The sequence below is a fragment of the Haliotis rubra genome, unplaced genomic scaffold (assembly GCF_003918875.1).
Source record: "Haliotis rubra isolate DU_JTF1 unplaced genomic scaffold, ASM391887v1 Scf508, whole genome shotgun sequence".
Taxonomy (NCBI): Eukaryota; Metazoa; Mollusca; class Gastropoda; order Lepetellida; family Haliotidae; genus Haliotis; species Haliotis rubra.
Window position 1 is genome coordinate 146,294 of NW_025767200.1, and position 26,867 is coordinate 173,160.

Consider the following 26,867-nt stretch of genomic DNA (forward strand, 5'->3'; position numbering starts at 1 on the left):
AACACTTTCTAGCGTGTAAATTTGTCAATTTAATCCATTGGCTTTGACATTCTATTTTTAAAAGAAATTCTCTGGGGCTGTTTCTTTGAGCCAAAAAGGGCCTATTTTATCGGATACCCGAGAATTATTGTTCACTGCATTTGCCCGCCCCTTCTGTATGCAATAAATGACGGTTATAACGAACTCAAAGGAATCAGCAACTTTAGTTCGCTATAACCGTAGTTCGTTATACCGGAGACCAAAAACAGCTTTTGTATCCTTCAGTTCTCTTATAAACGGAGTTTCCTGTATTTTATTCAAAATCATATAACAAATTACCTATGTACTGAAAATAAATTGGCGTTCCCTTTGAGTTCGTTATAACCGGAGATTACTGTATCCTGAACTAAAAAGGAATGAGACCATATCCGTGTTCAGGATTCTTACGTAAGGGGGCTTCAACGTATGGAAAATATATCCCTGGCTCATGAATTCGTGTTAACCATGGTTTAATGTATATCGAAATTCCAAAAAGAGATAAAGAGCGAGACGGACACGATGACAATTGGGGCTATCATTGAAGAGTAGAAGACGTCATTCAGCTGATGAGTGATCATAAGTTCGTCATAACCGTTGTAACTATATATCGGAACTCGAACAGAGAAGACGAGCGAGATGGAAGGATGATGATTGGGGCTATCATGCAAGAGCAGAAGACATCATTCAGCTGATGAGTGATCGTAAGTTCGTCATAACCGTTGTAACTATATATATGAACTCGAACAGAGAAGAAGAGCGAGATAGAAAGATGATTGGGGCTATCATGGAAGAGCAGTAGACATCATTCAGCTGATAAGCGATCGTGTGTTCGTCATAACCGTTGTTTACTATATATCGGAACTCGAACAGAGAAGAAGAGCGAGATGGAAGGATGATGATAGACGGACAGGAGACTGGATGCAGCAGATAAGTCATCGCGAGTGTCATATTGCTCTTTATTGCCAGCAAGAAAAGATCGATGATACTGACTGCGAGGGAGGAGTGTTTGAGCTTATAAAGCGACAGTCAGATTATATAGGAGGGAAAATGTTGATAGATCAATGTGTCACCACAATAATGCGAGTGTCGACCCATAATGTAAAATGATTCATGAAAGTAATCTGAGTAGCCTTCTTCTGGATTAACTCAAACACGATAAGACCTGGACTTTTCACTTAACTCCAACTGCGTGATATATGATTCAACTTCCATGAAATGAAAAGCTATAATTGATAGCAATGTACATGTAAACTGCCATTTAGTCGTCCCTAGCGACAAGTCCTAAGTGATGGGTGCCTATTTTAACCAAGATAGACTTAGTCGTCTCCGGCGACAAGAGAGAGCCCTGGGTAAATAGTCTAACCAGAATCCTATTGGCCGTGTCTACCAAGATATACATTACTGGATACAGTAAGGTGTGCACTTTTTCTTATCATTATCCATCTAACGACAAGACATAAAGTGCTCGGTACATATTCTAACAAAGATCCATTTGGTCGCATCTAACTACAAGGTATCAAGTAATTGGCACCGATTCTATTAATGATCCATTAGGTAGCATCTAACGACAAAATATAAGTGCTCGGTATGTATTCCAACAAGGGCATATTTGGTCGCATCTTACGACAAGATATCAAGTAATTTGCACCGATTCTATCAATGATCCATTTGGTCGCATCTTACGACAAAATATGAAGTGCTCGGTATGTATTCCAACAAGGGCCTATTTGGTAGCATCTAACGGCAAAACATAAAGTGCTCGGTACCTATTCTATCAATGATCCATTTGGTCGCATCTAACAACAAAATATGAAGTGCTCGGTAGTAATTCTAACAAGGACCCATTTGGTCGCATCTATCAACAAGACATAAAGTGCTCGGTACGTATTCTAACAAGGACCCATTTGGTCGCATCTAACAACAAGATATGAAGTGCTCGGTACCTATTCTAACAAGGACCCATTTGGTCACATCTAACAACAAGACATAAAGTGCTCGGTACCTATTCTAACAAGGACCCATTTGGTCACATCTAACAACAAGATATGAAGTGCTCGGTACCCATTCTAACAAGGACACATTTGGTCGCATCTAATGACAAGATATGAAGTGTTCGGTACCTATACTAAAAAGGACCCATTTGGTCACATCTAACGACAAGATATTAAGTGCTCGGTACCTATTCTAAAAAGGACCATTTGGTCACATCTAACAACAAGATATGAAGTGCTCGGTACCTATTCTAAAAAGGACCCATTTGGTCACATCTAACAACAAGATATGAAATGCTCGGTACGTATTCCAACAATGATCCATTTGGTCACATTTTACAACAAGATATGACGTGACCGGTACCTATTCTAACAAGGACCCATTTGGTCACATCAAACAACAAGACATAAAGTGCTCGGCACCTATTCTAACAAGGACCCATTTGGTCGCATCTAACAACAAGATATGAAGTGCTCGGTACCCATTCTAACAAGGACCCATTTGGTCACATTTAACGACAAGATATGAAGTGCTCGGAACCTATTCTAAAAAGGACCCATTTGGTCACATCTAACAACAAGATATGAAGTGCTCGGTACCCATTCTAACAAGGATCCATTTGGTCGCATCTAACGACAAGATATGAAGTACTCGGTACCTATTCTTAAAATGACCCATTTGGTCACATCTAACAACAAGATATGAAGTGCTCGGTACCTATTCTAACAAGGATCCATTTGGTCACATCTAACGGCAAGATATAAAGTGCTCGGTACCTATTCTAAAAAGGACCCATTTGGTCACATCAAACAACAAGACATGAAGTGCTCGGTACCTATTCCAACAAGGACCCATTTGGTCACATCTTACAACAAGACATAAAGTGCTCGGAACCTATTCTATCAAGGATCCATTTGGTCGCATCTAACGACAAGATATAATATGATCGGTACTTATTCTAACAAGGATCCATTTGGTCGCATCTAGTGAGTGAGTTTGGTTTTACGCCGCTTTTAGCAATATTCCAGCAATATTACGGCGGGGGGACACCAGAAATTGGCTTGACACATTAAACCCCTGTGTAGAATCGAACCCGGGTCTTCGGCGTGAGGAGCGAACGCTTTAACCACTGGGCTACCACATCTCACCTGGTCACATCTAACGCCAAGATATAACATGCTCGGTACCCTATTCCAACAAAGATCGGGGCGGTGGGGTAGCCTAGTCATTAAAGCGTTGGCTCGTCATGCCGAAGACCCGGGTTCGAATCCCCACATGGGTACAATGTGTGAAGCCCATATCTGGTGTCCCCCGCCTTGATGTTGCTGGAATATTGCTAAAAGCGGCGTAAAACCAAACTCAGTCAGTCAGTCAGTCCAACAAAGATACATTAGGACTGATCTGACGACAGGCTATATCATGACGACTCTCTATCCTAACCAAAATCCATTTAGTTGTCTCTGAATACAAAGCAGAGAGTGATGGAATCTATTCTAACCCAGACCAATTAAGCCGTCTCTATAGACGAAGATATACATATTGTTTGATACTGATTCTATCCAAAATCGTATGACAAGATGAGTGGTGGGTACATACACCATTTCGTCGCATTCTACTTGAATCCGTTTGTCTTCTCTAACAGCACGAAATACAATATTGGGTATATATGTATATTGTAACCACGTTACAAGTAGTTATTATAAACGACAAGATATAAAGCAAATGGGTCATGCATATTGTCACTTGGATGCATTTAGTCGTTTTGATGACAACAGATCAAATTTAGTACACACGTGAGTGAGTTGGATTTTACGTCGCTTTTAGCCATATTCCTGCAATATCACGGCAGGGGACACCAGGAATGGGCTCCACACATGGTACCCATGTGGGGAATAGAACCGGGTGTTCGGCGTGACGAGCGAACGCTTTAACCACTAGACTACCCCGCCGCCCCAGTACACACGCGAACCCTACCAGGATTCATTTAGTCGGCTCTAAATACAATGTATAGAACACAGGGTGCCAATTCCAGGATGGCAACAACTGTCAGAATAAAACGGCTTATGATATATGATATATATTTATTCAGTATTTCGGCTCATAGCCTAGAGTCCAATTGTATTTGATAGAAGGCGCGTCACGTGGCTTATGAAACGCAAACAAGAAGCAGAAAAAAATCTTTATACACACTCGAAAAGTCCAGTTTTTGTATATACTCCATGAAGGCCAATTATCAACGATGATGTTGGTTTGTTGTTTAACGCCGCACTCCGCAATATTCCAGCAATGTAGCCATCGATCAATATTCGAGTCTGGGCAAGCAAGGCAGTGATTAAAATCATGAGCATCGATCTGCTCAATTTTGATACGATGACATGTGTCAGCTAAGTCAACGAGCCTGACCACCCGATCCCGTTAGCCGCCTCTTCCGGCAAGCATGGGTTGCTGAAGACCGGATCTTCACAGGCGTGCATATGATGAACGTTACCGACAGAAGCTATCACACATGATCCTGGCTTACCACACAAATACACGAGACATTCTGTCCATCAGTACAAGCGTATTCACTTAGAACAATAAGAGATTCATCAACAAGTAACCGTAATCCTATTCCATCCATCTTACACATCCCATTATAGGGTGAGTAGTGCGCTTGTGATCGTTATGAATATCATCTGGCTTCTGTCAGATCCTTTGAGTGAGTATGCATCTTTGAGATAACTTTGGGAAAACTAACCCGAGACACTGATGCTGGAAGGTGCCAGTAAAGTGTGGGAGAGAATTCCGATCTTCCTGAACTTTTTGGGTGGACAAGGTTCGGGTTTGGGTTACCTAGTCCTAACATTGATTGAATTCATGACGGATTCACCTCCCTATTTGCTTTTTTAGGTGCACCTTTTTAGATGATTTTACCTAGCCTACTCTGATTTGATTCATTGCAGAAAAATGGCTTCACACAAAATACCCATGTGGAGATTCGAAACGTGGTCTTCGGCTAGCCCAGCAAATACTTGGACAACATGGCAAGATCAGGTTGGCACTTTAAAATATAAATCAGAGATAAGCCGAACTCACTCACTAACTCCGCTTATACTGGCGACCTGCCATACAAAATGCACATACGGTACTCATTAATTAAGGGTAAATCTGACATCATTTTTATCAGCAAAACTGCTTCATGAAGGTAATTGATACTGTAGTAAATGTGTATTGAGAGGAGTTTGCATTACTACAAAGCACTACAAATAAAGAATCATTAAACATATCTGCAAAAAGATGTTTCATAAGGAATCCAGGCATTTTGTTAATATATTGACACCTATATAGTAATGTTATTGTGACTAATTCAGGACAGCCATCGTCCAAATATATAAAAAGTGAAAAACTATGTAGTCAAGACATGTGAGACTTTATTTTGTAATTATTTATATGATACTAATCTGTATTCTATGTAATCCTTATCGCTTCCGCATTGTACATTGACTTTTCAGGCAATTAATTACTGTATATTACATTTATAACCTTAACTGGTCATCCCCTTGGCCGTGTCTGCCATCACGTCAACTGGTCAAGGAAATGCTATTGTTTTTCTATCTTTCCATTGTTGAGTCGTCGCCTGTGCATTGTTGTCAAAAACTGTATATATATGCTAACATATACATTGTCAAAGAGTCCGGTATTCCGACTGTCTGTAGGGACGTCCGCGAGCAAGATAATGCCGCACGTAGGAAACGCCCTGGGGTTGAGCAGGTACTCCGCTCACCACATTTAAATTACATTTGTGACGTCATTCCATTGTCTGCTCGCTCCATTACTCTTCGGGAATGGTGCGATGTGTACCAGTTTCAAATTAAAGACTTCATTTTGTCATTTTGACATTTAATTTTGATAACAGAAATATTCCCAATAATTTGAATGTAATTTAAGTAGGGTAATATCCTCGTAACTCTCCTTTCCTTAAAAATAATGTGCCTTCGGCTCCTCCGGGGCCTCGGCTCCATTATTATTTAGGAATGGAGAGTTACTCGGACATTACCCTCTACGTATGTCTTGTATATTTATTTGTCATGTAACTAAAGAAGTTTTAGCTAAACGTATTTCTTCGTCTTGTCAACGTATTGTATGTACACTTCATCTTAATTCTGAGCTAGTTTCCCTCTCGACACATACCTACGCGTTGACAATCGTGTAAACAAGAATGTAAGAAGCCAATCAACACAGGTTTTGACCTCGGTGTATATCTCCCACCATACGAAACCTGCAATGTTCCATTAAGGTTATATCAATACGAGGCTGACCGTGTAGACATAATCCCTTTTCCACTATCCTGCAGAAGAGCTTGTTTTTCAAAGAGAGCATGAACTCCGATAATACTGATTAACTTGGCATGTCTTTCAAATACAAAGAACCCCTGGGTTGTTTCATTACAATATCACTGCAAATTGCCCTTTTCATCTTCCTGTTCACATCAGATAATGTCCGTTTCAGATACGGGAACATACATGAAAAGGCATTTGTTAAATATAGTTCGTAATTCACATGCATCAGTGTGGTGGTTTACCAGGGGTGGGGTGTGGGGGTGTGTGGGGGTGGAACAACGTTAGTTTTTTGTTTTGTTGTTTGTGTGTTGTTTATTGTTGTTGCAATATTCCATCTATATGGTGGTGCTCTGTAAATAATTGACTAGAGAATGCAGTGATCAACACCATGAGCATCCATCTACGCAGTTGGGATGTGGTCACAGACAGACAGACAGACAGACAGATTATTTATTAAAGTCTCACCCCTGTTATACATATATTCAAACTAATTAAACATATATTTACATAAGGGCCATTCCATACGGAATTATGAGAGACTAAAATTCTTTAAAAATTGCATGTACATGTATAATGAATAACAATAATTAAAAGTTATATAATACGGTCACATGTGTCAACCAAGTCAGGGAGCCTGACCACCCGATCCCGTTAGTCGCCTCTTACGACAAGCATGGGCTACAGAAGACCAATTCTAACCTGGATCTTCACAGGCCGCTGTCCAAATAATTGACCAGACAATGCAGTGATCAACACCATGAGCTTCCATCTACGCAGTTGGGATGTGGTCACATGTATCAACCAAGTCAACGAGCCTGACCACCTGATCCCTCTTAGTTAGTCGCCTCTTACGACAAGCATGGGCCACTGAAGACCAATTCTAACCCGGATCGCACTGTAACTAATCAACTAGACAATGCGGTGATCAACTCCATGATCATCCATCTACGCACCTGGGATCCGGTGACATGCGTCAGCCAAGTGAACCTGGCCACCCGATTCCGTTGGTCGCCTCTTAATACAAGTATAGCTGAAGACCAATTATAACCTGGATCTTCACGGATCGCTCTGTAAATACGCAGTTGGGGTGTGATAACATGTGTCAGCCAAGTCAGCCAACCTTAGCACAAGATCCCGTTAGTCGCCCCTTACGACAAGCATGGGTTGCTGAAGACCAATTCTCGCCCGGATGTTCAGGGGTATGTTACGTCAGTAAGTGGAAGTAATGCCGAGTGGTGTTCCAGTAGTGTGCATGGACGTGGGATGACATCGGGTGACTGGGCAAGTGGCCATAACAGAACTGTATTTTTATGACGTTACTGGTCGTGTAAAACAGTGAGTGAGTTTAGTTTTACGCCGATTTTAGCAATATCCTAGCTATATCACGGCGCGGGACACCAGAAATGGGCTTCAGTCATTTTACCCATTTGGGGAATCGAACTCAGGTCGTTGGCGTGACAAGTGAATGTTTTAAATACTAAGCTAACTCACTGTCGAATATAACAGTAGTGGGTATGGTTTTACGCCGCTTTTAGCAATATTCTACCAATATCGCGGCGGAGGACACCAGAAAAAGGTTTCACACATTGTACCCATGTAGGGAATAGAACCGGGTCTTCAGCGTGACGAGCGAATGCTTTAACCACTCGGCTATCTCACCGCCCCAGATTTCAGCAGTGGTTTGATAGGTTTTCAGTATAACTGAACAGAAAACACGTTGTCCTTGTTACCATTGGAAACCGTAGGAAGTCTGCTATGTTAATCTGTCATAGGCGATTTTCCGACATCAAATCCGTCACTCATATGTTCTCCGTATGGAACTGAAATAGCGTGGACGAGTGAGGCAACATTTTAAGTCACATCGGCAGAATTTCAGCCATATCGTGACAAAATCAAGTTATAGATTTATAATAATTGATGTAAATTATGCAAACCTGTCAACGTAGGGCAGCTGAATAAGTGAACTCTAACTAAACTCGCCAAAATTAACATCGGGTGAGCAGGGTTGACATCTTTCTATTGCCCCAAATACAACTGATGTGAAGACATATTTCAAACATTATTTTGGCGTTGTACTTAAGGATGCTACATATGCGAAAAGTATAACGAAACATATTTGTAATAATACCGTGCCTGTTTCTTGAAAGCGCTACGCTTACTGCACTAACCAACAGTGGAGCCAGTTTGTGATAGGGATTCTACAGACTGCAACGATCATCTGGCTTCATTGGGTATTCATGCCTGCAGACCCCTTTTCAGGATGTGATCTGACTACGAATCTTTTATCAACATCATCTTTGATGAGGTGAAATATGAGTTAGTGAGTTAGTATGATCTTACACCGTTTTTAGCAATATTCCAGCAATATCACGTCGGGTGACACCAGATATGGGCTTCAGACATTGTACCCATGTGGGGATTCGAACCTGGGTCTTACGAGCAAACGCTTTAACCACTAGGCTACCCTACCGCTGCACTATGTAGGGGAAAACAAACAACAGAAGAAAAGTAGAAAAACGGAGAAAAAACCCCAGCCCAAAGCACCCAAGCAAAACAGTAATAATCCAAAAGTGCCTCGCACATAGACAACCAGACTGTATTTATAGATTTAGTACATGTGAACCTCGAAACATAGTAACCTTCAAGCCACTTCACGACATGTGAAGCCATGGCGTTGGTGTTGTTATCGATGACGTCCAGTGATTGTCCATGCTGCTCTGCAATTTCGACTCAATATGTGTGAAAAAAATGACTCCATGTGATTCGAAAGCGTTAAGTATGTCTTTGAGCCATTTACAAATGCAACGTGCATCTGGAAATAACCCTGATTGGATGTCAAAGTGTGGGCAATTTACTTCTTCCTGTAATTTAATGTGTTCCTTTCAAGTGCTATGTAAGTTGGGTACTTTCAGGAAAGAGGAGACTCGAGAAAGTCGCACATTACGTCAGTTTTGATTATTGCATCATTAAACCCACTGTGATGACGTCAGTCTATTGATGATTCTGCGAGAGACAATCTCTGGCATCTTTAGTGGGTGAGTTAGTGAGTATGGTTTTACGCCACTTTTAACACTATTCAAGATCACGGCGGGGAGCACCAGATATGGACTTCATACTTTGTACTCATGTGGGGAATCGAACCCGGGTGTTCGGCGTGACGAGCGACCGCTTTAACCACTAGGCTACCCTACCACCCATGGCATTTTTGAATGTGCATTAAACAGTATAGAAGATGCAACTCAGGGACCGTATCCGCAAAACGTTCGCAGCACTATGCCATTCGTAAGCCAATGGTAAAGTATAGAGTTAAGGTCGTAACCTTACGAAAGCTATGTAGATCGGGACCCTGATCACTATAGATATTTATAGAGAAGTTATAAATTATATTAAATCTAAATTAACTGTTTAAGTGTACATACTTACAGCTAGTGGTGGGGAGGAAGTCTAGCGGTTAAGTCGTTCGCTCGGTACGCCGAGGCCCGGTTCTGATTACCCTCTTGCGTGTAGCCCATATCTGATGTCCCAGGCCGTGATGTTGCTGATTTGGCGTAAAACAATCCTCACCCACATCACAGCAGGACAAGCTTACCCGTTTCGCGAACACCTGGTGTCGTCAGTTTTCACTGATCAGTTCATTTTCACTACGATATCAGATTCTATCGACACCAGTGATATCGGTTTGAACGGATACTGGTAATTCTTTGGCATGAACTGTTTACATTACGTGGACGCCAAAATACAGTCTGTGTTAATAACTGTAAAAGTCATCTACACGTTGAAAACATGTTTACAGATATGGCAGATTAAGTCAGGTGACAGGTGTCAATAGTTAGCATCCGTTCATCAACGGCTCATTAATGAATGCAATTAACCATCCTATTGATGACAAGTTCTGGACATAACTGCCTTAAATAGACACGTGAAGAAGGACTGGTGGAGTGAACTCGTTAGCGTTGACTGGTGGTATAGTAAATGCAATCAATGAAATACGAAAATGAAATATCATTGTTCGAGGTAGGGTTTGTACTTGTGCGTGCAGAAATAAAATATATGTAGTCCAAATCTTTGGCGTGTGAAATGTTCATTACAGTAACAGCATTATCATAACAAGTAATTATATTTACAAGCTTTAACTTACGTTCCAGTGTTTGAATATAATGAACGATCATTATGTGAGTAGTGTTTGCCACCCTGAAGCGCAGGAACGTTATTAATTCCTTGTAGTTTCATAAGAAAGGAAAACTTTCTCTCTGGCATTCCCTACTTGGCCATGCCATAGACTGTGCAAAACATCACTATTTTGGACGAATCCTCTTCAGCCTTTTTTTCAACGTGTTTCTTGCAATGTCTTTGATATTGTTTCTGAACTGATTGCAAGTTTGTGGTCCGCCAAGACACTATGCCTAACAAGAGTATTTCGCTGGTATGTCCTACACCCCCTTGTAAAGGTGTTAGTGGCTGTATCATCACAGGGGGTTGAAGTATTGTAAAATTATTGTCCTCCTGTTAGGGTACGTTAGTCCCAAAACTTCCAAGGTCAATTTATACTTTCCATATTTTTTAAATGTAGTGATTGCCCACTTCTTGTTTACTGCATACAGCGACGTTTCGATGTAGATTCTTACACCGTTATTAAGTTAAAAGTGAATGTGGTGACTCTTATATAGGTGAAACCTCCCGATGACACCCGCATAAAGGAACACAAATCCTCAACAGCCAAAAGCAGACAGCAAATCAGCCCAGTCCGATCACCAACAGAAATTCCCTACCCATTAAATCAAGTTTGACAAATTCGAAATCCTATCAACCAAGAATCAGGACTTCACAAAAGAAAACAGTTGGAAGCCATCGAAATCCGCCGCCACAAACCTTTGATCAACAGAGACCAAGGATACTACATACCATTGGCCTACGAAGAATTAATCAAACTATATCAAAACACCCTATCAGCTCGTTGTTACAATCCCTCTTTCTTTATTGGCTTCATCACCAGTCCCATTTTAGTTCTTAGTCCCTAATAGGCCTCACTATTATGTTCCAGTTGGCATGCAATTACATGTTGTTGTTAATGTCAATCTGCTGTCTGTCTTATGTATATATACTTTCATCATTTGGTTGTCTTCACTTTTATCTTCATAACGGTGTAAGAATCTACATCGAAACGCCGGTCTATGCAATGAACAAGAAGTTGTCCTCCATAAAGTTGTATGTTTTAGTTTTAACTGCCCAATTTCTAGAATGCCGATGAAACAACAATCAAATACGCATGCTTGTATATAGATGCGATTGTCTTATATCACATAATCTGAGTTTACACTACAAGCTCTCTTTCCAACAATTTCGGTACAATGTGTGAAAGCTATGTGCATACTGATTTTTAAAAAATAATGGCTATCTCAGTAAAGATCCGGGATAGAATAGGTCTTCAGATTGCCGTGAAAGGCGACTGACGGGACCGGTTGACCGGGTGGATGCACGTCATCATTGTTTAGATCGATGCTCATGATATCAATCACTAGATTCTCTGGTCTTGACTCGTATATTTACAGACGCTGCCATATAGCTGAATTTTGTACACCGTCAAACAGTTGAGAAACAAACAAACACCTTTACATAAAAATATATAGATTTATATTTGAAAATCATAATGTCCACAACAGAATGTCCGGGACGAGGTGAGGTGAAATTGGGTTTAACGTCGTGCTTGAGAATATTTCGCTCACATGACGACGTGCATGCGTGTGTATGTGTATGTGCGGCTGCTTGTACTAGCCCAGACTTCAGCTGGTTTTATAGTGCTAGCTCACTGAGATACTATGCCGCAGTGGAGCATGAATACCCCACTTAGACACATTATACTGACTCCGAGCCGACCAGTCCTTGTTGTACCCATTAATGCCGAGCGCCAGGCAGGGACCAACAAGAACCATATTTTACCGTCTTTTGGTATGACGCGGCCGGGGATCGAACCCGCGACCTTCCGCTCTCCGGGTGGAAGCTCTAACCACTACACCACGGAGGAGGTCTGTCGGGGGCAATTGAACTGAATAAATGTGAACGCTATCGGTTCAAACCGTGTTTAAATCCGTCGCGATCGTAATCCTGGCATGAAACTGCAGGAATCGCGTCACAGACATGTACTATATTGTTGTGTCAGTGCAATTACATACTCGCGCGATGTTCCGCTTCTTCAAGGCGACATGCCTACCTTTGTAGCGCTGGCCTCAGTCGCCCTATTATCTGATGCGATCAATCACACTGGAAGTTTGTAGCAGCGGTTTCATTGAAATCTGTCGAGCCGTGATAGAGTAGACATCATACACGAAGCCAATAGACGTTGTGGTGGCAAAGCAGAACTTAAGCGTTAGATCTCTGACACTGCTTCTTCGCCAACTGTCTAAACATGCACATTTTAAGTTATTCTTAGTGTCTAGGTGCATACTTGATTTTTATGAAACATAGATTAACTGAAATAGTAATAGCAATAGTCCGCTTATATGGCGCCGATATCCAGGTACATTGTCTGCATATATGTTTTCGAAATGCGAGTGTGTTTTTATTGATTCATGTGTTGATATATTTAGTTTGAATTAAGAAAGATCGAGAAACACGGTCTGTCGGGGTAAACTAAAATAGCGATACTTTATTTGTTTGAACCGACTTTAACGATAACCTAAACGATAATTCGAGATAATGGAGTTCGACTTAATGATGTGACGCCTATAGGAATAATTAAGTTACATCGTCTCAAATGTTCCACACAGCAGAAGGCATTCGTGAGTGAGTTTAGTTTTATGCCGCTTTTAGCAATACTTAAGCAATATCACGGCGGGGAGACCAGAAATGGGCTTGCACCCATGTGGGGAATCGAACCCGGGTGTTCGGCGTGACGCTTTTAATCACTAGGCTACCCCACCACCCCAACAGGTATTCGATTTAACCAGTGTACTATAGTTTACATATGTGTTCACATGGGTTGGAGCTAATATGATAACACATTCTAATTAAATAGCAGTCGGTTTAAGAGAAGTTCACATACATTGCTGGGAAAACGAACAAGAAAGGCGTGAGGTTTGACACCGCTTATTCAAGCAATGTCCACTGAGGGGGATATGAGAAATGATCTTCACGCTTTAACCACTTGGATGCTTCATCGCCCCTCAAAAGAACAAATGAAAGTATACACCCATGTTTGTTACAAGATGAAAGAAATGAAATGGCTACTCACCAGGAAGAATCCACTTTCAATAATAAATTGAAACTAATAAACAGGGTTTCCCATACCTTCAGGTGACCCGTGAACATCCGGGATAAAAGGTCTTTTGCAACTCGTGCTGATAGTACGAATCGACTAACGGAATCTGATGGTCAGGCTCGCTGACTTGGTTGACACATGTCATCGTATCCTAATTGTGTGCTCATGATGTTGATCACTGGATTGCCATTACCCAGACTCAATTATTGACAGACCGCCATATTGGTGTAATACTGGGTGTAATGAGTGCGACGTTAAGCAACTAACAAACAAACACAACTTCCAGCAGCCGTCTATTTATTTACGCTCCATTATATATTTCTTAAAAATGCATATGAAACATAGCTGTGTGCGTAACATTTACTCACCCAATGGCAACGTCAAGCAACAAACAAACCATCAGGGAGCCGTCTATATTTTTACCCTCCATTATATATTTGTTGAAAATGCACATGAAACATGCGGCTTTAAGTAACTTTCACTCATCCGGTAGAGACATCAAGTAGCAGAAACGGTAACAACATCATCAACGTAATCGATAAAGCCTCGAACAGTCGGTCCCCTGTCAACTGAAACTCTCAGCAATGACAAGTTGTTTTGTCCACCCAGTATAATCCAAATTCGTATTTTCCTAATTAAGGCATTAGCTACCGGCAGGATCGTATTTTTTACGCGAAAACATTCTTGTTATTTAAAACGAAGTGGGAGTTCTTTTAATGAGGCCATCTTTGCTCTCTTGTCATTGATTTTTATGATGGAACTTTGGTCAAAAGCTTGCTCCTAATTCTACTTCCTGTCAATTCAGTAATCACTGTAGGTGGCGTTGTCAAGCAGGGGTTGTCAATTTCAGCACGTGATTGGCAGGCAGAGCTATTTTTTAGCTAATGCGCCGTATTTTCGTATTTTCCCTATAAGCCGCTCAATTAAACCATTCCTTGAATGTACATGAAAAACTGAGTTAAATGGCAAAGAGCTGAAAAAAGGTTTTTAATTTTAGTTTGGTTGGCTAAACGTTCCTCTTAAGACTCCTTCATGCAAATAAAGTAACCTTTTCCACATAAAACAAACTTGTGACCTCAGTGACCTTGCAATGTGTTGAGTTGTGGCGACCTTAATGAGTCAGAGACCTTGCTATATTGCACTTAACAGAGGATGAAAACGTTAAGATGAGTGCCTTGGGAAAACCTTGGGCAGTCTGCATCACACCTGGGAACTTATCAACTCGTTAACTTCTGGGCTGACGAAGCCAATACAACACATTACGCGAAAAAACGGACAAATGTATCGGTTCAAGTGCAGTAAGGTTTGAATTATGTCAGGTTAGACTGACATCAGTACACACCTAATCGAAAGGTACTTTAATGTCACACTGGAGCAGGATAGTTGCATGAATTTCCATTTCATTTCGGATTATTTAAGTAAAACCATAAACAAACATCTAATACTGTTTGAAATGCGAAAATAAGTGAAAGAAAATATGATTACATTATCATTATTCGATACTAATGTATTTACTTATGAATGTTTGAGAGTGTATGAATAAAATATATATGCTTGTGCTTATTTATCCTAGGTCACATACAGTAAACTGGGATTATGACTCAAAGGGACCACTAGTTTTAGTTCGGTATTACCGTAACTCGTTACATATTTTAGATATAATGTACAGCAAGTATAACATTTGGTGTAAATTTAATAGTTCATGAAGACTTCTAATCCTTAAGTCGAACTCCTTTAACTCGAATTATCGTTTGTTGTTTCAAACAAAGAACTTATCGCAATGTTAGGGTATAAAAACACAAAACACCGTTTATCTCGATTCATGGACATTTCGAAACAGATGTATGTCATAACTCGATCGATAACTCGATGTATCGGTTCAAGTGCACTAAGGTTTGAATAATGTCAGTTTAGACTGATACCAGTACACATCTAATCGAAAGGTACTTTAATGTCATACTGGAGCAGAATATTTGCATGAAGTTCCATTTCATTTCGGATTATTCATGTAAAACCATAAACAAATATCTAATACTGTTTGAAATGCGAAAATAAGCGAAAGAAAATATGATTACATTATCATTATTCTATACTAATGTATTTCACTTTTTCTTTACTTGTCCAATATATATTGTAACTCGAAATAACATGTACTTTTACCAAAAAGGATATACATTAGACTCAGTATTATTCGGAAATATCCATGCATCTGCACCTGTAAATATGCAGATTCTTGAATCTGTTCATTTATATATCGTAAAATCAGGCAGATTTAACGCCCTTTTCTCAAGATATTGATTGTTAACTCTCAAACTATGATGTCAACATACCTCTCTTCTTTTGGACTATGTACGGTGTATACATGACTAACAGCCAAACTATGTAATTATTATTTGTTTTTGTAAGGGAGAGGTGTTCATATAAGCTTACAGCTTGTATACCGATCCCTATTCAAATTAATTTGAATAAAAATATGTTTAAACCATGTATTTACTAACGAATTTTTGAGTGTGTATGAATAAAATATATATGCTTGTGCTTATTTATCCTAGGTCACATACAGTAAACGTGGGTTATGACTTAAAAGGGACCACTAGTTTTAGTTCGGTATTACCGTAACTCGTTTCATATTTTAGATATAATGTACAGCAAGTATAACATTTGGTGTAAATTAATAGTTCATGAAGACTTCTAATCCTTAAGTCGAACTCCTTTAACTCGAATTATCGTTTGTTGTTTCAAACAAAGAACTTATCGCAATGTTAGGGTATAAAAACACAACACACCATTTATCTCGATTCATGGACATTTCGAAACAGATGTATGTAATAACTCGAACATTTCAAATTGATAAAGCACGAACAAATATAACGGCACATTCATCAACAAACACGTGAAAACATATATTTCACTTAATCTCTACAAACATTAAGTATATCCCTAGACACTAAGAATAACTTGAAATGTGCATGTTTAGACAGTTGGCGAAGAAGCAGTGTCAGAGATCTAAAGTCTTAAGTTCTGCTTTGACCTCACAACGTCTATTGGATTCGTTTATGTTGTCCACTCTATCATGGTTCGACAGATTTCAATGAAACCGCTGCTACAGACTTCCAGCGTGATTGATCGTATCAGATAATAGGGCGACTCCAGCCAGAACTACAAAGGTAGGCATGTCGCCATGAAGATGCGGAGTGTCGTTGGTGTTGGTGAGTGAGTATGGTTTTACGCCGTCTTTGGAATAATTCCAGCAATATCACAGCGGAGGACACCAGAAATGGGCTTCACACATTGTATCCATGTTAGTAATCGAATCCAGGTCTTCAGCGTGACGAGCCGACGCTTTCACAATCAGGCTGTCCCACCGCCCCCGTTGGCATTCACAACCTATACCAGCACATGCTGGTGATGCAATTTTGTGATTATAGCTGCTTGCCAGGATTACAACATCCCTGCTTGACAATGGCACAAAATTAATCGGTATGGAAACGTCACAATGACAACATAAAAGAAGCTGTTATCAATAAAGTTTGTTCTATATTGCTACTACAAAGGACTGAAACGGACAATTATACTGTTGCCTCTGTTGCCTTTGGATAATGTTTCAACTGTTACTGTTGCCATAGATTCTGTTGCCACAGCTAATATCGCTTTGGATAATGTTGCCACTGTTACTGTTGCTATAGATTCTGTTGCCACAGCTAATATCGCTTTGGATAATGTTGCCACTGTTACTGTTGCTATAGATTCTGTTGCCACAGCTAATATCGCTTTGGATAATGTTGCCACTGTTACTGTTGATATGGATACTGTTGCCACGGCTAATATCGCGATGGATAATTTTGCCACTGTTACTGTTGCAATAGATTCAATTGCCATGGCTAATATCGCTTTAGATAATGTTGCCAGTGTTACCGTTGATATGGACAATGTTGCCACTACTAATAACAGAAATACCCAAAGTGATGTTATCCTTGGCAACGTTAATAGCATCTTTGGTATACGAGCGAACGCATTATCTACCAGGCAACCCTTCCCAAAGAACCGATTCTGCAATTAGTCGCAGACCACTATCCAAAGACATTTTGGACTATGCTCATTTTGCATAGCGGGTATTTCGGTTACAATTACAATCAGCAAACAAAAATCGAATCAAAATAATGTTGAAACTTAGTGATTTCATGACAGGTCTACCTTCTCAAATGTACTCCCTGGTAGAGTATAAACCCATTTTTGATGGTGGCAAAAACGACATAAACAAGATAGTAATTTTGGATGGTGATCTTTGTTTGCATGGTCGTATTTGCCACGTCTGTCACAGTAACGTTTTGGACATTACGTTATCATCGTATCAATGTTTTGATAACCGTTATCATATCCAGTTTTCAATGTACACTTTTCTGTGCCAGGCCGCACAATTTTAAAACTACTTAAGAGACCATATCATAGAAAGTACAAACGTTATCTCTCATTATAGTACGTCTAAAATAACACACGATATCAGAAAGATAGTAGATACTGATAACGTTAGCCCTGAAACACTGTCTGCCAGAAAATTTATATGGTCAAAGCTGTGTTCGTAAAATATAGAACTCGCTATATGACCAATGGCCAATGTAGGTCACCTGAAGTAATTGTTATTAAAAGCAAGAAGCGTATTTGTCTAGACGATCATATTGCGGACAATATGTTCACCAATAACGACCAATCAATCGGTGCGTCGTTTCAAAGGGTCGGAAAGACAGACCGTATGGTATTCTAATACATATTTTTAAAAAACATATTGTTACATATTGTCTTTACTGATCCTGAAGATGTTGCACTTGCTGAGTAAACGTGTTGTTGGAACTCGATTACGTCGTTTCAGACGTAAGCTTACATTGAGTGACTGAGTTTAATTTTACACCACTTTTAGCGATATTCCAGCAATATCACTGTGGGGGACACCAAAAATGGGTTTCACACATTGTACCTACTTGGGAAATCGAATCTGGGTCTTTGGTGTGACGAGAAGACGCTTTAACCACTGTGCTAACTCACCGCATCTTGTGATTTGAATTTTGTACAGAATGGAATTGTGTTCCAAATTCATGGTAAAAAATCATGGTTCTGACAAATCCAGATAAACATAATCAGGTACAAAACTGTGATACCGAATTACGATCACTGGATTCTGGCAATCCAAAGGGACGCATCTCTTCAGGCAGAACCAATGCACAACTGAACCAATACACAAAATCATTCGAGTGGCCAATCCCAGTAATGGTATTTCTGAAGGTACCCCATACATTGTTGCTATATCACAGTATTGATCAAAATGTTCCAATGGCGATTCTGATCTGTTTGATTGGCATTTTAGAAATAAATGCCAATAGAAATCTTTTGCGTGTGACATGTTCATTACAAAAACATCATTATCATAACAAGTAATTATAATTACAAGATTTAACTTACGTTCCAATGTTTGAATATAATGAACGATCATGATGTGAGTAGTGTTTGCCACCCTGAAGCGCAGGAATGTTATTAATTCCTTGTAGTTTCATAAGAAAGGAAAACTTTCTCTCTGGCATTCCCTCCTTGGCCATGCCATAGACTGTGCACAACATCACTATTTTGGACGAATCCTCTTCAGCCTTTTTTCTACGTGTTTTTTGCAATGTTGTTGATATTGTTTCTGAACTGATTTTAAGTTTGTGGTCCGCCAAGACACTATACCTAACAAGAACATGTCTCTGATATGTCCTACACCCCCTTGTAAAGGTGTTAGTGGCTGTATCCTCACAGGGGCTTGAAGTATTGTAAAATTATTGTCCTCCTGTTAGGGTACGTAAGTCCCAAAACATTTAAGGTCAATTTATACTTTCCATATTTTTTAAGTGTAGTGATTGCCCACTTCTTGTTTACTGCATACAGCGACGTTTCGATGTAGATTTTTACACCGTTATTAAGTTAAAAGTGAATGTGGTGACTCTTATATAGGTGAAACCTCCCGATGACACCCGCATAAAGGAACACAAATCCTCAACAGCCAAAAGCAGACAGCAAATCAGCCCAGTCCGATCACCAACAGAAATTCCCTACCCATTAAATCAAGTTTGACAAATTCGAAATCCTATCAACCAAGAATCAGGACTTCACAAAAGAAAACATTTGGAAGCCATCGAAATCCGCCTCCACAAACCTTTGATCAACAGAGACCAAGGATACTACATACCATTGGCCTACGAAGAATTAATCAAACTATATCAAAACACCCTATCAGCTCGTTGTTACAATCCCTCTTTCTTTATTGGCTTCATCACCAGTCCCATTTTTGTTCTTAGTCCCTAATAGGCCTCACTATTATGTTCCAGTTTGCATGCAATTACATGTTGTTGTTAATGTCAATCTGCTGTCTGTCTTATGTATATATACTTTCATCATTTGGTTGTCTTCACTTTTAGCTTCATAACGGTGTAAGAATTTACATCGAAACGCCGGTCTATGCTATGAACAAGAAGTTGTCCTCCATAAAGTTGTAAGTTTTAGTATTAACTCCCCAATTTCTAGAATGCCGATGAAACAACAATCAAATACGAATGCTTGTATATAGATGCGATTGTCTTATATCACATAATGTGAGTTTACACTACAAGCTCTCTTTCCAACAATTTCGGTACAATGTGTGAAAGCTATGTGCATACTGATTTTTCAAAAATAATGTCTATCTCAGTAAAGATCCGGGATAGAATAGGTCTTCAGATTGCCGTAAGAGGCGACTGACGGGACCGGTTGATCGGATGGATGCACGTCATCATTGTTTAGATCGATGCTCATGATATCAATCACTAGATTCTCTGGTCTTGACTCGTATATTTACAGACGCTGCCATATAGATGAATTTTGTACACTGTCAAACAGTTGAGAAACAAACAAACACCTTTACATAAAAATATATAGATTTATATTTGAAAATCATAATGTCCACAACAGAATGTCCGGGACGAGGTGAGGTGAGGTGAAATTGGGTTTAACGTCGTGCTTGAGAATATTTCGCTCATATGACGACGTGCATGCGTGTGTATGTGTATGTGCGGTTGCTTGTACTAGCCCAGACTTAAGCTGGTTTTATAGTGCTAGCCCACTGAGATACCATGCCACAGTGGAGCATGAATACCCCACTCCGACACATTATACTGACTCCTAGCCGACCAGTCATTGTTGTACCCATAAATGCCGAGCGCCAGGCAGGAACCAACAAGTACCATATTTTAACGTCTTTTGGTATGACGCGGCCGGGGATCAAACCCGCGACCTTCCGTTCTCCGGCCGGACGCTCTAACCACTACACCACAGAGGTGGTCTGTCCGGGGCGAAAATGAACTGAATAAATGTGAACGCTATCGGTTCAAACCGTGTTTAAATCCGTCGCGATCGTAATCCTGGCATGAAACTGCAATAATCGCGTCACAGACATGTACTATATTGTGGTGTCAGTGCAATTACATACTCGCGCGATGTTCCTCTTCTTCAAGGCGACATGCCTACCTTTGTAGCGCTGGCCTCAGTCGCCCTATTATCTGATGCGATCAATCACACTGGAAGTTTGTAGCAGCGGTTTCATTGAAATCTGTCGAACCGTGATAGAGTAGACATCATACACGAAGCCAATGGACGTTGTGGTGGCAAAGCAGAACTTAAGTGTTAGATCTCTGACACTGCTTCTTCGCCAACTGTCTAAACATGCTCATTTTAAGTTATTCTTAGTGTCTAGGCGCATGCTTGATTTTTACGAAACATAGATTAACTAAAATAGTAATAGCAATAGTCCGCTTAAATGGCGCCGATATCCAGGCACATTGCCTGCATATATGTTTTCGAAATGCGAGTGTGTTTTTATTGATTCATGTGTTGATATATTTAGTTTGAATTAAGAAAGATCGAGAAACACGGTCTGTCGGGGTAAACTAAAATAGCGATACTTTATTTGTTTGAACCGACTTTAACGATAACCTAAACGATAATTCGAGATAATGGAGTTCGACTTAATGATGTGACGCCTATAGGAATAATTAAGTTACATCGTCTCAAATGTTACACACAGCTGAAAGCATTTGTGAGTGAGTTTAGTTTTATGCCGCTTTTAGCAATACTTAAGTCATATCACGGCGGGGGAGACCAGAAATGGGCTTGCACCCATGTGGGGAATCGATCCCGGGTGTTCGGCGTGACGCTTTTAATCACTAGGCTACCCCACCACCCCTAAAGGTATTCGATTTAACCAGTGTACTATAGTTTACATATGTGTTCACATGGGTTGGAGCTAATACGATAACACATTCTAATTAAATAGCAGTCGGTTAAAGAGAAGTTCACATACATTGCTGGGAAAACGAACAAGAAAGGCGTGAGGTTTGACACCGCTTATTCAAGCAATGTCCACTGAGGGGGATATGAGAAATGATCTTCACGCTTTTACCACTCAAGCAACAAACAAACTTATACCTTCATTCAGCCGTCTATATATTTACGCTCCATTATATATTTTTTGAAACTGCATATGAAACATAGCTGTGTGCGACGCTAAGTAACATTCACTCACCCAATAGAGACATCAATTAGCAGAAACGGTAACAACATCATCAACGTAATCGATAATGACACAACTGCCTCGAACAGTCAGTCCCCTGTCAACCAAAACTCTCAGCAAAGACAAGTTGTTTTGTCCGCCCAGTATAATCCAAATTCGTATTTTACTAATTAAGACATTAGCTACCGGCAGGATCGTATTTTTTCACGAAAACATGCTTGTTATTTAAAACGAAGTGGGAGTTCTTTTAATGAGGCCATCTTTGCTCTCTTGTCATTGATTTTTATGATGGAACTTTGGTCAAAAGCTTGCTCCTAATTCTACTTCCTGTCAATTCAGTAATCACTGTAGGTGGCGTTGTCAAGCAGGGGTTGTCAATTTCAGCACGTGATTGGCAGGCAGAGCTATTTTTTAGCTAATGCGCCGTATTTTCGTATTTTCCCTATAAGCCGCTCAATTAAACCATTCCTTGAATATACATGAAAAACTGAGTTAAATGGCAAAGAGCTGAAAAAAGGTTTTCGTGTTTAGTTTGGTTGGCTAAACGTTCCTCTTAAGACTCCTTCATGCAAATAAAGTAACCTTTTCCACATAAAACAAGCGTGTGACCTCAGTGACCTTGCAATGTATTGAATTGTGGATATCTTAATGCTTTAGGGATCTTACTATATTGCACTTAACAGAGTCTGAAGAAGTAAAAATACCTGCCCTGGGAAGACCTGGGGCAGTGTCTTCATCACACCAGGGAACTTATCAACTCGTTAACTGCGAAGTTGACGAAGCCAATACAACACATTACGCGAAACAACGGACAGATACAAGTGCACTAAGGTTTGGATTGTGTCAGTTTAGACTGACATCAGTACACACCTATTCCAAAGGTACTTTGATGTCATACTGGAGCAGAATATGTGCATGAATTACCATTTCATTCCGGATTATTCAAGTAAAACCATAAATAAATATCTAATTCTGTTTGAAACGTGAAAATAAGTGAAAGAAAATAAGAATATATTATCATTATTCGATACTAATGTATTTACTGACGAACGGGCATATGCTATTACCGTAATTCGTAACGCACATTTCGGATATAATATACAGCAACTATAGCATTTTGGTGTAAATTAATAATTCATACACACTTCTTATCGTTAAAGTCGAACTCTGTTAACTCGAATTATCGTTTGTTGTTTCAAACAAAGAACTTATCGCAATTTTAGGGCATAAAAACACAAAACACCGTTTATCTCGATTCAAGGACATTTCGAAACAGATGTATGTCATAACTCGAACATTTCAAATTGATAAAGCACGAACAAATATAACGGCTCATTCATCAACAAACACGCCAAAACATATATTTCACTTAATCTCTACAAACATTAAGTATACCCCAGACACTAAGAATAACTTGAAATGTGCATGTTTAGACAGTTGGCGAAGAAGCAGTGTCAGAAATCTAAAGTCTCAATTCTGCTTTGACTTCACAACGTGCATTGGCTTCGTGTATGATGTCCACTCTATCACGGCTCGACAGATTTCAATGAAACCGCTGTTACAAACTTCCAGTGTGATTGATCGTATCAGATTATAGGGCGACTCAAGCCAGAACTACAAAGGTAGGCATGTCGCCTTAAAGATGCGTGAGTATCGTTGGTGTTAGTGAGTGAGTATGGTTTTATGCCGTTTTAGCATCATTCCAGCAATATCACAGTGGAGGACACCAGAAATGGGCTTCACACATTGTATCCATGTGAGGAATCGAACCCAGGTCTTCAGCATGATGACCCGACGCTTTCACCATCAGGCTATATCACCGCCCCCGTTGGTGTTCGTAGTGGCATTGAAAACATATACCAGGAAATGTTGGTGATGAAATTTTGTGATTATAGTAGCTTGCCAGGATTACAACATCCCTGCTTGACAATGGCACAAAATTAATCGGTATGGAAACGTCGCACTCACGAAATAAAAGAAGCTGTTATCAATAAATTTTGTTCTATATTGTTACTACAAAGGACTGAAACGGTTAATTATATTGTTGCCTCTGTTTCTGTTGCTATAGATAATGTTGCCACGGCTAATATCGCTTTGGATAATGTTGCCACTGTTACTGTTGCTATAGATTCTGTTGCCACGGCTAATATCGCTTTGGATAATGTTGCCACTGTTACTGTTGATATAGATTCTGTTGCCACGGCTAATATCGCTTTGGATAATGTTGCCACTGTTACTGTTGATATAGATTCTGTTGCCACGGCTAATATCGCGGTGGATAATGTTGCCACTGTTACTGTTGATATAGATTCTGTTGCCACGGCTAATATCGCTTTGGATAATGTTGCCATGTTACTGTTGTTATAACGTTAATAGTATTTATTACCCACGAGGCCACGGCTAAATCATTCTGTTGCCACGGCTAAATCACGTGGCATTCATTGCTGTGGAACTGTATAAGATTCTGTTGCCACGGCTAATACGGTGGATAATGTTGCCACTGTTACTGTTGCTATAGATTCTGTTGCCACGGCTAATATCGAACTGACTGACTGTTTATATTCTGTTGCCACGGCTAATATCGCTTTGGAGAATGTTGCCACATAATATCGCCGCTTTGGATAATGTTGCCACTGTTACTGTTGCTATAGATTCTGTTGCCACGGCTAATATCGCGGTGATAATGTTGCCTGTTACTGGTTACTATAAATATACTGTTGCTAATATCGATTTGGATAATGTTGCCACGTTGCTAATATCGCGGTGGATAATGTTGCCACTGTTACTGTTGCTATACATTGTGTTGCCACGGCTAATATCGCGGTGGATAATGTTGCCACTGTTACTGTTGATATAGATTCTGTTGCCACGGCTAATATCGCGGTGGATAATGTTGCCAGTGTTACCGTTGATATGGACAATGTTGCCACTACTAATAGCAACAATATCCAAAGTGATGTTATCCTTGGCAACGTTAATAGTATCTATGGTATACGAGCGAACGCATCATCTACTAGGCAACCCCTCCCCAAGGAACTGATTCTGCAATTAGTTGCAGACCACTATCAAAGATATTTTGGACTATGCTCATTTTGCATAGCGGGTATTTCTGTCACAATTACAATCAGGAAACAAAATCGAATCAAAATAATGTTGAAACTTAGTGATTTCATGACAAGGTCCACCTTATACTGGTAGAGTATAAACCCATATTTGATGGTGGCAAAACCGACATAAACAAGATTGTATTTTTGGATGGTGATCTTTGTTTGGATGGTCGTATTTGCCACGTGTGTCACAGTAACGTTTTTGGACATTACGTTTCCATCCTATCAACGTTTTGATAACCGTTGTAATTTATTTATCATATCCAGTTTTCAATGTACACTTTTCTGTGCCAGACAGCAAAATTTTACTATTAATAAAGATAACTTTCATGGAACATATAAACATTATCTCTCATGATAGTACGTCTAAAATAACACACGGTATCAGAAAGATAGTAGATATTGATAACGTTAGCCCTGAAACACTGTCTGCCAGAAAATTGATATGGTCCAAGCTGTGTTCGTATAATATAGAACTCGCTATATGACTGAATCTTTGGGGCCAATGTAGGTCACCTGAAGTAATTGTTATTAAAAGCAAGAAGGGTATTTGTCTAGACGATCATATTGCGGACAATATGTTCACCAATAACGACCGATCAATCGGTGCGTCGTTTCAAAGGGTCGGAAAGACAGACCATATGGTATTCTAATATATATTTTTTTAAATATTGTTACATATTGTCTTTACTGATCCTGAAGATGTTGCACTTGCTGAGTAAACGTGTTGTTCCAACTCGATTACGTCGTTTCAGACGTAAGCTTATATTGAGTGACTGAGTTTAGTTTTACACCACTTTTAGCGATATTCCAGCAATATCACTGCGGGGGACACCAGAAATGGGTTTCACACATTGTACCCATTTGGGAAATCGAATCTGGGTCTTTGGTGTGACGAGGAAACGCCTTAACCACTGTGCTAACTCACCGCATCTTGTGATTTGAAATTTTTACAGAATGGAATTGTGTTCCCAATTCATGGTAAAAAATCATGGTTCTAACAAATCCAGAAAACCATAATCAGTTAGAAAACTGTGATACCGAATTACGATCACTGGATTCTGGCAATCCAAAGGGACGCAAATCCGCAGGCATAATGTTGTCACAACTGAACCAATACACAAAATCATTCGAGTGGCCAATCCCAGTAATGGTTTTGGTGAAGGTACCCCATACATCCTTGCTACATCACGGTATTGATCATAAATTTGTTCCAATGACGATTCAGTCAAGGATGGAACCATGGGCTTAACGAACACTATTTCTCTCGAAACGTACCACACAAACCCCATAAAAATAAATGTAACACTATTGACAGACTATGTGAAATGTTATTGAATTTTTGTGTCAGAACAACTCGATTACTTGATCTAACGACAATCCGGACACAAATATGTTCTGAATAAAACATTAATGCACTTTTTAATCTAGAACTCAGTGACCTGCTAAAGCAAATTGGAAGCCATGTTTTGATTACAGATTGCTTTAAACGCCAATGGGTCCGGTGAATACATGCATTTACAAATGCAGATATCATTGTTAAACACCAATAATGGATATAAAAAACGAACATGAATCAGAGAAGAACAGAATGCAAAGGGAAC

The 26,867-nt window shown here is 39.8% G+C and overlaps 1 protein-coding gene across 1 annotated transcript in view; it reads right to left on the bottom strand.

The window, feature by feature from the left end:
• Positions 1–26,867, bottom strand: part of LOC124292117 (atrial natriuretic peptide receptor 1-like) — a 312,171-nt gene that overhangs the window by 116,856 nt on the left and 168,448 nt on the right. The gene's annotated exons all lie outside the window — the stretch shown is intronic.